General features: G+C 38.8%; 1 protein-coding gene across 1 annotated transcript in view; it reads right to left on the bottom strand.

Annotated features, from left to right (window-relative positions):
* Positions 1-8,231: 8,231 nt before the first annotated feature.
* The window catches only part of LOC137983206 (tyrosine-protein kinase receptor Tie-1-like), a 22,727-nt gene continuing 20,958 nt past the window's right edge, over positions 8,232-10,000 (bottom strand). Inside the window, exon 18 of the mRNA XM_068830396.1 lies at positions 8,232-10,000. This exon is cut by the window's right edge and continues 90 nt beyond it. The gene's annotated coding sequence lies outside the window, so the exon portion shown is untranslated.

Raw genomic sequence — 10,000 nt, 5'->3', positions numbered from 1 at the left:
CTTTCATCTCCTACCCTTTCGGGGAGATGAAAGACTGTAAATTAACATATATATATAATCGGTTATGTAAAAGACAAATAAATAAATCGTGAAAAGAAACAGAAGTGGCAATCCAGCTCAGAACGCTCACATGACCCGCTTAGCAACAGCACTGCTTGGGGATTCCATTACCACTCCTCCCAAAACAGGAATCAGATAACTGGGAAAGCAGATTGGAAAAAGGCCTTTAACAACCAAAAACAGCAATGAAATCAAGCAAAGAAAAATAATTTTAAAAATATATGATCAGAAGTCTTTTGTGGGGACAATACTCAGTGGTCTCTCTCATATCAACCGCACTCTTGTGGAATAATTCTTAAGTAGACACCTAGCCTCACATCAAATTTGATGGTATTTGATAAGTTAAGTCAATGACATGCGACAAAAAAAATAAAGCCATCCCTCCTAGTACAGAAATCAAAAACGAAGAGAATATTAGTAAAAAAGCCTTAAACAACCAAATAAAAAGACATACACTCTAGCAAAGCAAAAGAATGAAGCGGCCGATCTTCAGTCAGTATTCCAAAGAAATTTCACCTTTTTACCTCGACATTTTTCAAAAAACTATAGTAAAGTAAATTGTGATAGTATTGCTGTGCTGATTGTTGAGGCCCCATTAGGGGAGGGAGGAATCTAAGTATCCCGTATCCATAAATAGCCTGTTTCCCGTTAATGTCTGTGGTTTGTATCACTATAATACTAGTCTGTTTTCTTTAAATATCTTTCTGGTAATCTGTCCCCATCTCCCGAAGTTCACCCGTGGTTGTAGTTCACTGCAACTGGGCAATTTTTGTTAACTCCCTTATAGGCGTCTTGATACACTAAACCAATAGACGTTATACCATTTCATATTACATTTAACATCGATAGTATGAACCACGTTAGGTTAAAGTAAGCCACGTAGCAACATCACACCGAACCGTTTGTTAAGTGTTGACACACTATACCAGTTTGCTTTTGGAAGATGAACCGATTCCATTTTCATAAAACGGTTTCAGTTAGTCTTGTCCGTTTTAATAGTAATGACAAGAGATTTTCCTAGCTTCCCATTTCTTTTTTTGTTTGAGTGAACCATTTGCCAAAAGGCAACAAGATTACATGTATTATGGCTGCATCATTTCTAAATCATTTCGTCTGTTCTGCAATTTGCCAATAAACCAGTTCACATTGCTCTATTCATTTTGACATACTTCGTATTTTTGGCGATGACGGCCGCCCTGCAGCTGCCCATAGACAATTGCATGAAACATTTCATAGTGTAACAGCACCTTAAATATTTGACTTACTTGATTGAGGAATGCCGAGAAGACTGACTGCAATTATTACGTAAACATGATCAATACAAATGACCCTCATCATTTTAAAATACCACAAGTCTTAAGATCACAACAGCAAAGGCTCCAAGGTATTAAAACGGTAGCCTTTGAAATGCGTGAAATTTTATGGGCAGGGAAGGGCATAGCCTCTTACGCTGACGCTCTCAGGGCGTCGTCACGCGTTCCTTCCCCACGATCATCTGCTGAAACGAGCCACACATTCCATTCCCTTTGATAAGAAACTGTCACCTGGAAATCACGTGCGGACTACTTAGGAGCCAATCGGCGCTGTGTAGATCTCCCCTGGGAGCGTCAATGCGTCAGCTTCTTCTGAAAGGGACGAAGCCTTTTCAAAAGATTCCTCAGAAACATTAATTACTGGGTTGCTAAACCCAGTCGGAATCTGCGTTTCATTTCTCCGTATTTTTATTATTATTATTTTTCCGTGTCATAAAACGTCTGTCCTTTCCCTCCCCTGCTAAGTAGTGTCTTTGTGTGTAGAGTCTTCTGCGCGTATCTTGATGGGTTTCAGGGGGGAGGAGAAATGTTTAGATTTCTCTGGTGGACACAGTAGAATATGTAATTTTACCGGCAATGGCGTCGAGGTCATCGAAACACAAATGGTGTTTTGGTGGATCCTTAAACAAAATATACCTTTATGGAGCTCTACGAGAAAACTCTTTAATTAAGGCATTAAACATGTGGAACAGGAAATCAGCTGAAGCAAACTGGATGTACAAAAGGCTGGTGAGATCCCGATTGTAAACAAGCTGCTTTCGCGCCAAATGTCAGATCTTGACGTCAGACCCCACATCTCAGACTTCGCTGTTTCCATTTCACATTTGTATTTTTGGCGGTTCGGCGAAGTATCCATGTCACGCGAAGGATTAAATCGTTTGTTATTTCCCGAAACCATTTGTTTTTTCTCTACTTCATTTAACATTAGGGCAAACCATTTCATTTTAGGTCGATTCGTTTGTTAGTGGACAGTATGATTTCAGTTCCTTACAGACCATTTGTTATTGTGATTACGCTAAATCAATCGTCCATTTGCTTAACCGTTTCAGATTACATTACCCCGCGAGTAGTTGGTTTCGCCTACACTTCCCGAGAGCAACTGCTCGCAGGGTAGATTACATTGAATCATTTGTCAGTACTTTGAAGCACTTGCGTTTTTTTCGTTATACATTTCACATTAGGGCAAACCATTTGTCCTTTGCATAAACCATTTCATTTTAGGTTGATTCATATCTGTACCACATGAGTTCCTTTCCGAGTCATTTGTTGTTTCGATGAAGCATTTGTAATGACACTAAATCAAGTGACCTTTCGTTAAACCGTTTCATATTACATTGAACATCGATGGTATGAACCACGTTAGGTTAAGGTAATCAATCCATTTGGCAACATCATACCGGACCGTTTGTTGATTGTTGGTACACTATACCAGTTCGCGTTTGGAAGATGAACCGATTTTCATTTCCATGAAACGGTTTCAGTTAGTCTTTTCCGTTTTAATAGTAATGACAAGAGAATCTCCTAGCTCACTATTTCATTCATTGTTTGAGTGAACCATTTGACAAAGGCCAACAAGACTACTTGTATTTAGGCTGCATCATTTCTAAATCATTTAGTCTGTTCTGCACTGCGCCAATAAACCAGTTCATATTGCTCTATTCCTTTTGACATACTTCGTATTTTCGGCGGTGACGGCGGCCGCTCATAGACAGTTGCATGAAACATTTCATAGTGTAACAGCACCTTAAATATTTGACTTACTTGATTGAGGAATGAGGAGAAGACTGATTGCAATGATTACGTAAACATGATCAATACAAATGACTCTCATCATTTTGAAACACCACAAGTCTTGAGATCACAACAGCAAAGCCCGCAAGGTATTAAAGCGGTAACTTTTGAAAGGTGTGAAATTTGATGGGCATAGCCTCTTACGCTGACACTCACAGGGCGTCGTCACGTGTTTTCTCCCCCACGAGCTTCTACTGAAACAAGCCACACATTGCTTTCCCTTTGATAAGAAACTGTCTTCTGGAAATGACGTGCGCGCTACTTAGGAGCCAATCGGCGCTGTGTAGTTCTCCCCTGGGAGGGTCAATGCGTGAACTTCTTCTGAAAGGGACGAAGCCTTTTCAAACTATTCCTCAGAAACATTAATTACTGAGTTGCCAAACCCAGTAGGAATCTGCGTTTCATTTCTCCGTATTTTGTTATTTTTCTTTTCCGTGTCATGAAAAGTCTCTCCTGTCCCTCCCCTGCTATGTAGCGTCTTTGTGTGTAGAGTCTTCTGCGCGTATTTTGATGGGTTTCAAGGGGGAGGGGGGGGGGAGGAGAAATGTGTAAATTTCTCTGATGCACACAGGAGAACATTTAATTAACTTGCAATGGCGTCGAAAGTCATTTTAACGCGAATAGCGTTTTAGTGCATCTTTAATCAAAATATACCACTATGGAGCTCAAGAATGGAACGTCAATTGGATAAACAAGGCAGGCGGTGGAAAACAATATCTGGAATCTTAAAAGCGACGAATAATGAACTTCGACAACAATCATTCGCCCGTCGAGCCGAAATCAAAGTGAGCTGCATTTCTAATATTTTACCAAATGTGGTATTATCATGTACAACACTGAAACCAAATGGAAAACTCTCTGGTAACTTATGGGTTCAGCAAAGACAGAGAAGGAATCGAACACCTTTAGTGGATCTGTGATCTCTGTTGCCTGGCTATTTGTATTTATTTGTACTCAACTCTGCACAGTCTTCAGGTAAAAAAATAACTGGAAATATGATAGCCAATAATTATTTGAAAGAAAGCTTTTCGTCTGTTTTGTGCTTCATTATTTAAGGAAAGGCTCTTCAGGAAAGGGTTTGATTCCGGTGAAATTTATTTTGTTGCGTATGGTAATTTGACAGGGTTGGGTTTCTTGTCTTCACGCATGCAATGAAATAGGAAGGGTTGTTTTTGCCTCTAATAGCAAATATGTTGTTTGTTTCAATAAATTTTCGCTGGAAAAGGTGGCCGTTTTGAATTCATCATGTTGGGTAATATTCGAGCTTAACAAATTTGCATACGTGTGTTGAAATGTGATACGCGAGGAGACAGGAATTTTTCCTCTCAGAAAAAGATATGTTTTGTCATTATAGTGTAAAATGAAGTTTACTTGGGAAGCTAACAGTATTTCTTTAACTTTCTGGTTAATCCAATTTATTGCTAAGAATTACTCGACTAAGTTTATCATGCTTTTTGCGAATTTTGATTGTCATGAAATTACATCATTTGAGTGACATAGCTCCTTATTACGGATATTTTTTCAACAATATATCGCTTTACGCTGACCCCAAAATATTCAGGTAGTAAAAAACGTCATATTTACTAACCATTTCTTTTGCTTTTGTGCTTGTTAGCATTGTGCTTGTTCGGGAAATAAAGTACACGCTCAAAGCTATCTGGAACACAACATTCGATTTATTGACACCCAATTTTCACAGCACTTGCAATTGTTTATTCTCATCTGGTATAACAAGCGACAAGAGGACGCTGTAAAAATCTACAAATTATCCGCGATTTACACTCTGAAATAAACAACTGACGGAAAGCGAGTTTTTACTCACCATTTCATGAGAACACTGTCACTACAGTAAGCACAAATCAATTCACAGTTGGAAGTTTGTCAAGCAACGAACAGGTTCACAAAACAAAAATCAGCTCCCGCCGCATGCTGGTATATCGTTAAGATTGGCATGGACTAATAAATAGGGAAGCTATTGTGCTTGTCAGCATTGTGAACTTGCGAATCATCGCAAATCTGTTTTTGTATCTCATAGATGTTTAGATTTACAATTACATGGCCGCTCAACCTCATGATTGTGTAAATAGTTCACCCTGAAGTCAAAATAGATACGATTCTCAGGAACCCGACAAAGAAGGATTCCTGACCTGACAAATGAAATGTAAAATATTCAGTTAAATATTACAACAAAATCAAAAAACCAAAGATGGACGTTTCTTGGCTAAAAATAACGTTTTTTACTTTGAAAACGACGAACGATTAACATTCTTTCCTGACGTTCATTCAGTTGACACAAGGTGATCACGAGCACTTTGAATTCTACTTAAGAGCGTGTTTTGTTATCTTTAAACTGAATAAACTTAAAGACCTCAAAATGGGAGAAGACATTATAAAAAAATTGAACAAGTGAGCCAAAGGGCCTCAGTTGGCACGACATTTGGGTGACGCCCTACTTGAAAAAACCAGACGCTCCATAAGCGTACACTGGGTTGCCTGTGGTGCGTGTTACTTAAAAACAGAAGGGACTAAATTGGGTGGTATTCAACGGCAGCGCCCCAGGCAATTTTTTCAAGTCGGGGGTCATTAAGACAATTTTAGGGGTTTCCAAGAAGTCGTACCAGCAGAGGCCCTTTGCCTCACACGTTCATACGACAATTATTCAAAGTCAGTAAGAAAACCAACTTCAAAGGGTGATTGTCCCAAGACTTATGCCACTGATTGTAGCTCTAACAGTACAAGATATTGTTTTGGTATTGTATATCATTGTAGTGCCATGGTAGAAATCTTAGGTAAATAGCCCCCTGAGAAGACATGTGGCTACTAGCAAAGTACTTAACCCAGAAAGATTGAAGAAAAAAGGGAATCGCGGAACATTGGCTTCCAGGCTTACATGTTGATCATTTTCAAGTTCCCTCACAACTTCTTTCCACCACATGTTTAAGTGACACTCTGAGCGTCTGACAGCTTTGTAATACAAAACGTCACTGAAGTTTACCCTGTCCGGTGGGGTTAATATCTGGATGGGTAACCTAAAAAAAATCCGACCGAAAATTCGATTTTAACGCTCAAAAATGCGAACTAAGCAAGAAACGGATTTTCTTAGCTTACTTTATGCAAAACAAATATTGATTTAAAAGTAAATAAGCATTGATACACGGTTTTTAGGAAGAGCAGAAGCAACAAAATTTACGACATGAAAACAACATTAATTTTGCACTCCGAATATAAAAAGTTACCATCAGCGAAAAACATTTTGGGAGGGTTTTGCTACGCTCAATTTTGTTATTGTACTTTTGGCTGCACAAGTAAGTCGCAAAATCGAAAGTGACATCGAATTCAGCGGGCGCCGTGATCAAGTTACTAGCGAAACAGTGAAACATCTGTGTCAAATGATGGCAAGATACCGGGTTTCTGTTTTTTGACAGTTTTCTTTTTCTTTCAAGTGTAACAAAGTTTGGCAAAAATGTGCGAATTCGACACAAAGATCACAATCGCCCAACTCTTGAGGTTGACCATTGTTTCTGCAAAGTCAATAATTTACTGTCCTAATCGAGGTTATTTATCACCAAGTAATTCCATCTTTTGGAAATAGAAGCTACTTTATTATTCATCAGCGTCACAAGTTTTTGCTGATTTTGAGGCTCATTTTGTTGAAACTCAAGCACGTTTCCAACAGACCTGTCTATTTTCGTGACTTATGCACTTTTCGATTCCTTCTCTGTCTTTGTTGAACCCATAAGTTACCATAAGTTAAAAGACGATAATCCGATACCTAGGATGATGCGGGTGATTTTTTTCTTTCCCATCATCTGAAAATAACAGTGCTGTAACCATTCTTGTCTGAATAGGGGCTTTTTACTCTCATTGTACCTGAAGAAGCCTGATTTGGCCAGCCGATATATAGTACACCACTAAAATCAAATCTACATTGTATCGGCTCTTACTCAAGTTACGTCAACATCCATTTGTTATGTATATGTACATAGAAGCAATCCAATGTGAACTCTCATTGTACCTGAAGAAGGCTTGGTTTGGCCAGCCTAAATACAGTACATTGCTTAATCAGATCTACGTTGTATCGGCTCTTGCTCAAAATTTATATATTGAGTTCTTGAACAGTCACTGTACCCACCGACTGACAGTTCGCATTTTTTTCTGGTCATCTCTTCGACAGCACAAACGAAAGCTGATAGGGCCTTCAAACCACGCCTTAGCAAAGCGTTTAAATCTCAAAAAGACATGATCTCCCAAACAAGAACATAAACAAAGGATCATGGATACTTGATAAAAGTATTTTACTCAGCTTTTCAGAGAGTTAAAATTTTCTTATTTCCCGTCGTATTGGTGGTCGGTCGGCGGGCGCCACTTGTCCCACGAAAACACTGCTGACAGTTCGCTGGCAGAATTTCGTTCTTGGCAACAGGACTGAAGTTAAGAAAGATCCCCCTTAAGAACATGCTTGCGCTGTTTAATTAAATTTTACAGTATAATTGGCTTTGCAAGCCTACCCTCTCGGCAACAGCGTGTCATGAAACAACAACTACTTCCTTTCCCCCAATTATGTTAGGCTACTACCCTCTTCATTTAGCATACTGTCACATAAGGTAGTTCAGACAACTGACATAGTATATGTCTATTTCGTGACTTATATCATGACTGAATCGTAAAGCGCTCTATATGCGTGTTTACTTAGTGACAGCAGTTCAACGACGGTGAAGTCAGAGATAACAAGTACCTATGGTAGTTTTTATGCGCCCGCGAGACTGAGCGACCCCAAAAAACCCCTGTTTTCATGAAATTGCTTGCCTAGGTCGATGTTATTCTGTGGCAACTACGTATCTACCACAAGAGCCTCACGGTAGTGGAGTCGCGTAGCAGAAATGCTACGTTGCGGTGATAAACCTTGAATTGTTCAGGCAGTTGCCTTTTAAAAACTTCAGCGAGATCATATTATTTTGTTTACCTTCAAGTGCTTTAGATCTCCATCCATGCATTTTCAAGCCTGGGAGAACGTTTATCGGTCAAAAAGACCACAGAAGCATCAAAACAACGTAAAACATACACAAGGTAAACAACTTTTATTGGAATTAGTTATCCTCTTCCTTCATGAAGATGCGATGCTACAAACGCGATCTCTTATTATAGCACATCCAGTTTGTATTATAAAATCGCCTTAACGTGATCTCTCACGGAAAAATGTATTCATCTAAGCTGGAAATATAATTAATAATTCTTTAGGTGACAATCACTCAAGTCTATTCAAGTCGATTTTCGATCCCAGCAAGTCCTGATACCGTTCAAATGTTAACCTCATACGTATTCTGTATATCGAAATTTGACCATTATTGTCTGGTCGTGTGAGAGGACAATCGAGCAAGTTTATCAAGCATTCAGTTCACAAGGAAGACACATAATTCGTGGGAGATGTCAATCAATGCATCGATCGATCAGTCAATCAATCAATCAATCAATCAATCAATAATCAATCAATCAATCAATCAATCAATCAATCAAAGAACTTGTCACAACTAGTACGTAATCTAAGAACCGAGATACTAAAACCATCCAGAATTGGCATTATTCGTAAAAAATGGACAATTACGTTGAGTTTACAAGACATGTTTCGATCGATCATCGATCATCTTCAGTTGCAAGTGTTCGTTACAGTGCGAATTTGAATTGTACAATGACTTTAAAATTCTCCCGCGCTCATTGGCTAATTTTTATTGTCAATAAGAGGACAGACACTGGCAGACACATCAATTTATAATTTATGCAATAATGACACGATACCGATTGTGAAAGTAGTCTGCCAATACGCGGACAGACACATAATTTTATAATTTATGCAATAATGACGCGATATCGATCGTCAAAGTAGTCTGCCAATAAGTGAACAGACACATAAATTTATAATTTATGCAATAATGACGCGATATCGATCGTCAAAGTAGCCTGCGGATCCACGAGGCGATAGCTGAGTGGATCCACTGCTACTTTGACAATGTTATGACGAAATTCATGATCAATACCAGGACAGACGCATGAAAAACTGACATCAATTTGCTAAATGTAACTAAAAAGATAGAGTTAGCTCCGCATGCTTTCGCTCCCTATTTAGACTGGGATTCTCCCAGCGGATATGAGCAGCCTCTTTGAGAAACAACTGGAAACGATTAGGTACCGTACCTAAGATTGAGAAGCAGCTCTCAGAACAGAGTCCTCGACATTCCTCAGAGTGTTGCAAATATTGGAAAATGTGAGAAGTACTTACTTTCCTATCTCAGATGCTCACGAATGCGCGTCGAAATGTGTCGGAATGTTTTCCCGATGAAACAGGCATTACATCCTGCACAAGTGAATTTATACACTTCACACTGAACATGTTGCGGATCTTAAAATGAAGAAAAAGCGAGCTTATTGTCTAAATCGACGCCAAAACGCTTAACTAGTTTACGTAATCTTCTCTGAGCTTCTGTAAAAAAGGAACCTACGTAAGGTAACTTAAAATACTTTACGGAAACAGAGGATTGAACTTAGTCGCCATTAGTTGGGGACATCTGGGCTCTAGTAATATACTGATTGAGTACCTGGAAAAAGGTTTTTACAGAAAGGTTTTTTTTCCAGACCAGTTGGCATTATATACAAATGTACTATTCTAGACTAAATAAAGAGCATGAACCTATGACTGTGTTTATCACTTTAAATGTGAATGGTCTTCGTAGTTTTCTCAAATTCCTATTTTTTTTTCTCTGTGAAGGTTTGCTTAATCGACCAACAAAGTGAGTATAAAGTAAGATTGAAAATAATTTGCCCACAAGTCCCTTTATTCTGGC

The sequence above is a fragment of the Montipora foliosa genome, chromosome 13 (genome assembly GCF_036669935.1).
Source record: "Montipora foliosa isolate CH-2021 chromosome 13, ASM3666993v2, whole genome shotgun sequence".
Lineage (NCBI taxonomy): Eukaryota > Metazoa > Cnidaria > Anthozoa > Scleractinia > Acroporidae > Montipora > Montipora foliosa.
Note: the sequence above shows the minus strand (reverse complement) of the source record. Positions and strands in the feature narration are given on the sequence as shown.